The following is a 6000-nucleotide window of genomic DNA, read 5'->3' on the forward strand; positions in this document are numbered from 1 at the left end:
TTTTTATCGCCCGGAAAAGTTAGCGGGATTGGACTAGTTTTGAGAAGCAATTGGACAGGTTTTGTTCTGAAAACCTGGCAATCCTGATCTGAACGTACGTGCTGGAGATATACTTCTAATCACAGGAGCGCCTTTACTGAGGAGATGCGCATGAAAATCGCATTTGATTTTTTTGCACAGCCCTAATATATATATATACTATCCCTATATATATATATATATATATATATATATATATATATATATATCTATATATATATATAAATCTTATTTACCACACACTGTTGTATGGTTGTATATAACGGTTTCCACAAAACATTAAACAGAATTTTTATTAATAAGAAATGTTGTTGCTTGAGCAACAAATCAGCATATTAAAATATTTTTAAAGGATCATGTGACACTCAACAAAAAATAAATTACATTTTAAAATATATTAAAATAGAAAGGAGTTCTTTTAAATTGTAAACATATTTCACAATATTGCTGCATTTACTGTATTTTTGATCAAATAAATGCAGCTTTGGTGACCTTAAGAGACCTTTGGTGACCTTAAGAAACACACACACACACACACACACACACACACACACACACACACACACACACACACACACACACACACTCACACACACACACACACACACAAATGAATTATTCCAGACTTTTGACCAGTAGTGTATTGTTCATCTGAGAAGAACCATCTGAGACAAAGTTGATAGTATAATAGAATATTGTTGAGCTATGAAAGGGAAACATCTGAACACTAAGATTGTCCTCTCCTTCATCCTGGAGTAACCTGAGGTTAAGCATCTTAATCAGGGGTACAGTATTTCATAACTCATTCCTCATGGGGCTTAAACCAGAGACCTTATATTCACCAGTCCCTAGCTTTCACCATATGGCGCACCACCCTTACATAAAGGACTGGACAGTGAGATAAAACTTGCAAATCAGCACATTTCCTGTTAGTGATATTTTCTGCTTCCTGTTATTTCCTGTTTGTGGAATGGGTCATTTTGGTTTACATAACATGAAACATGAAAACATACAGCAATTGTGCACATTTGCACCACACAAATGCACACTAAGGCACCTGTTTTGAATTACCATTGAGAAGGCTAATCATCTTTTTCTTCCTCCTTTTCTCTTACTTTAAGAGTCTCGGGGGTTTTGAGAAGGGGATTGCCTCATAGCGTGTATGTTCTGCCTCCTTCCTCAGCCATGCTTGTGAGAACACAGAAGATAACATGTGAATATTCCTTCACTCAGCGGCTCCACAAGAGGACAAACAGAGCCTCTCTGTGGCCGTGGGCCATAGCTTAGGCACCATTCAGGCATCATGAGGCACAGTGGGTGGTGGGTAAATGGTCAGACACTTGACCTACTGTGACCTTGTTTATTTTTCAGTCCATGGGGGCAGGCGGGGGGATGGTTTACACAAACTGCCACAATGTTAGTAGCATTCCACTGAGAAGGAGGATGACTTCCATGTGGAATGCTTAAGAGATATGCTCATACATATAAGTAATAAGGCTGGGTGCAGTTAAAATAATTGTATCTAAATATAAAGATATTTGATCATACTGTGTATAAACTGTTCCAGAGTTTGGGGTCGATAATTTGTCTTATGTTTTTGAAGTCTCTTATGCTTACCCAAATCCGCACCTTTGCAGATTTTATTGTTGAATTTTCAGTAGCTCTTACTCCAGTCTTCAGTGTCACACGATCCTTCAGAAACAATTCTAATATGCTGATTTGGTGCTCAATTATTATCAAGAATCATTTTTTTGTTGTTATCAATGTTGAAAACAGATGCGCTGCACTGTAAGCAAAACTTTTTTTTTTCACAATTCTTTAAAGCAAAGAAAATTCAAAAGAATGTATGTTGTTAATTTACAAATGTTAAGTATTTATATATTTGACCAAACAATTGTGGCCTAATGGTTAGAGAGTTTGACTCCAAACCCTAAGGTTGTGGGTTCGAGTCTCGGGCCGGCAATACCACAACTGAGGTGCCCTTGAGCAAGGCACTGAACCCCCAACTGCACCGAACCCCCAACTGCTACATGAACTGAACTGGTTTATATAAATATCACCATGTTATAATACTGTTATATCATTGCATGCATTTAGTACATCACTCAGTCCTAGTAGCAAATTCTACCATACTGTCAAAAGCCAAAGTATGAACTCAATTAATGTAGCATCTGCACTCTGGACATGTTTCTAGCTTTGTGTGGATGTTTTTCACCTCTAGTTAAAGAGAGTGTTGAGCTTCCCCTGACTCCAGTAAGGAAGTGGGGAAGGGTGGAGAAATTTGTGTCTGTGAGACTGCGGTTTGCATGCAGTGATGCTTCTGTTAAGCTGTTGTGCATCTGTCCAGTGTTCAGTGTTACTTTATTAGGTGGGGATGATCGATCTGGTGCTGAGAATAGAACAGGGGCATCCAAACCTGCTCTTGTAAGGCCACTGTTTTGCATTGTTTTCTGACCTGTAATTAAACACACCTGAACCACTTCAGGTCTTCAGACTCACTAGAAACTTCCAGGCAAGTGTGCTGTTGCTGGTTGGAGCTAAACTCTGCAGGATGTTGGACCTCCAGGAGCAGGACTGGAAACCAGGCCCCATATTCACAAAACATCTTAAGAATAAAAATAGCTTCTAACTTGCTGATTTACGTAGGAGAAAATCTTAAAAATAATGGGCGTGTCAGTCCTAAATTTAGGACTCCAAAATTTTTGCTCTTAGAGTATTTCACAAAGCATTTTAGTGCTAAAATTAGCTCCTAAATCTGTGAAACGTTAGGAGTAGTGAAGAGGACTCCTAAGTCACTAAGACCAAATCTGAAATATCCTAAAATGGCTGTTGCCAGCAATCTACCTTGGAATATAAACATTTTAGAAAAAAAAAAAAATTCTAATTGGTTTGGTTTGGAGGTTATCCCAACTCCAAATGTTTGATTATATCTTTAATATATAGGCTAGCTGTTCTCGCGTTTAGTATGGGTTTCTTTTATGTTTGCATGTCTTACTATCAGCCATGAATATTCTGCCAAATAAAAGGTTGTTTATATGCATATTACCAAAATTTTATTAGTTGCTTAGTCAAAAAAAAAAAAAAAAAAAAAAAAAAAACCTTCCACATGAGGTGGCGAAATCACTCAGTCCGTGACGGACAAATCGTTAATGCCTGGTCTATGTGGTACTATAGTACATTGGGCAGGACATCCATATGCTCACCTAACATTCATCGACCTCAAATATGGCTTATCATCTGAGATATGTATGTAGTAGCAACTTTACATGGCAGCTTAATCTAATGTTAGCCTAGAAAAAAGTGTGCATGTTTGTGCGGAGTGTGGAAGCTGAACGCTACTGCATGACATATGGAAGTGCCGCTGCGATTATTAATACTTTGTAATTTTTTGGTCATACAGATAAGAGTAATGCAACTTTTGTATCTATAAAGACTCTACGTTTATTTGTGTGCACTCAGAATATTAATGAAATGTTGCGCTTTTGTAAAATAATTAAAGCAAACATGATGCGCTTTCTGCCATCTTGGATTCTGTGAACTTGAGCGCGTCACTTCGAAACTCCGTGGATGTTTGCCTTATTACATACATGAAAAATATACCTATAGAAAGTGAAACTTTAAAATGAACCAATTCAAACAAAAAACAAATATTCTCACATTATGTAATCCGAATGAAACATGCATACAGGTGCTGCGGAGATGAGTCATTGTCGCAGACTTCTTTAATGCAGTGTACTTGCTGTTTTTCCCTTACAGATTCATAATTATAATATTTGCTGGTGCACTGTGGAAAGCCTTTTTTGCATGCGCTTGAGCACTTATTAGGCTATGTAGGCAATTAAAGGCTCATTATTATGATTTATATGGTTTATTAATAAAAGTGTGACTAATAGTCGACTAATGCTTAAAATTAATGACTTCTAGTTGACCAGAAAAATCTTTAATCGAGGGCAGCCCTAATGCATATTGACTAATTGTTTATGAGAAGCATACATATAAGAGGCTGACAATTAGCTGAATATATAGCCTACTTGTTTAATTAGTGACACTTAGCCTCCATTTAACTTTATTTGAATGTGGCAATTAACATTTTTATTTTAAAGCCTTTATTTGAATATGGCAACATAATATTGTGCTCTACAATATTTCTATGAAAAAATCTCTGACAGAGACTATCAGCCAATCACTGTGTGCATAGTTAGTAAATATGCTGACATCATCCATAGCAATGAGGTCAGCCCTGCCCTTACTCTTAGCTTAAGACTTCTGTGTATTCCTTAGTAAAAGTTAGTCTCAGCAGCTTTGTGAATAGGTTTTAAGAAAAAACTCTTAGCAAAAAACTTTTACTGCTATTTAGGAGAACTCTTAGTGGTAAGATAAAATGTTTTGTGAATACGGGCCCTGATCTTTACTGTTCATAGCACAAATGTTGTGGGATGACTTTCTTATCGAAGATTAATTTTTAGGATTAAAGGTTTGTACAAATCGAAGCCTCAGTAACAAGTAGTGCATGGAAAAATAATAATACCCTTTAATCTTTAAATGGCTACAAATTAATATGTGAAGCTAAATTGCAAAATAATGAGCACAGCTGAGCCTAAAACTCCCAAATTGTTTTTAAATGGCAATATAACTTACACTGGCTCATCTTCTCGACAACTGTCATGACAAAAGCTTCTGAAAACTATAAATACACTAAAACGACACATGCATAATGGCCTCTAAATTCCTCCCTTGTCTGTCCAAACAAAAACAAAGAGCCTGTCCAAACGAGCAGTGAGCGGATGGGCCAGTGCTTACATCTGATGCCAAATGTGACATTGATATCATCAATGGGTACTTTAAAAAAGGAAACAAACAAATGGCAAGCCAAAAAGAAACACAGCGACAAGCAGCTGTTGAGTAGTACATGGAATTATGGGAGATTACTGGAGCCGCTGAATGCGTCTATCAAGCACATTCAGGAGGTGAGAACTGAGTTCCCATCTGAACAGGCAGATGCTGAGGAGTTCACAGGAATCTGGATTGTATTCCTGTAGAACGAATGAGAGTGCAGTCACTTTGGCCAGGAAAAGCAGGAAACAAAACAGTGAGCCCCTGTTCTGCACAGTGTGATGGCCAACACTCCCTGCTTCCTTTCCAACTATTGCCTGCTTCCTGTCTTTTGTTTGTGTGTGTGTATTTGTGAGTGTGTGTGGATATCTGACCCCCTGTCACTGAACTAAATGTGGACATCACTGTGGGAGATGACCCTCAAGATCCTGGTCCAGGTCAGAGAAACTGTCCAATGCTCATTCTGTTGCACTAATGGCGTTATTCTTTTGTCTGGTATTAAAGGGTTACTCCACCCCAAAATGAAAATTTTGTCATTAATCACTTTACCCCCATGTCGTTCCAAACCTATAAAAGCTTTGTTCGTCTTCGGAACACAATTTAATAAATTTTGGATATGCAAAGTCCTTTTTATTGTTTTCTTTGCACAGAAAAAGTGTTCTCGTCACTTCATTAAATTCAGATTGAACCACTGATGGCAGATGGACTATTCTGATGATGTCTTTAATACTTTTCTGGACCTTGACAGTGTAATTTACTTGGCAGTCAATGGGACAGTGACAAGCCTCCCGGTTTTCATTCAAAATATCTTAAATTGTGTCCCGAATATGACCGAAGCTTTTATGGGTTTGGAATGACATGGGGGTAAATGATTAATCACAAAATTTTCATTTTGAGATGGAGTAACCCTTTAAAGGGATAGTTGTCCCAAAAATTATAATTCTGTCATCATGTCATTCCAAATGTCTTTCTTCTGTGGAACATATACTGGGGTTTTGGATTTTTTTTTTAATATCTTTTTTGTGTGTGTGTGTATGTGTTCCACAGAAGAAATAAAGTCTTAGATGTTTGAAATGACTAAAAAGGATAAGTAAATTAAATTTTCTGGATAAACTATCCCTTTAAAGG

This window comes from Cyprinus carpio, chromosome B23 (assembly GCF_018340385.1).
Source record: "Cyprinus carpio isolate SPL01 chromosome B23, ASM1834038v1, whole genome shotgun sequence".
Lineage (NCBI taxonomy): Eukaryota > Metazoa > Chordata > Actinopteri > Cypriniformes > Cyprinidae > Cyprinus > Cyprinus carpio.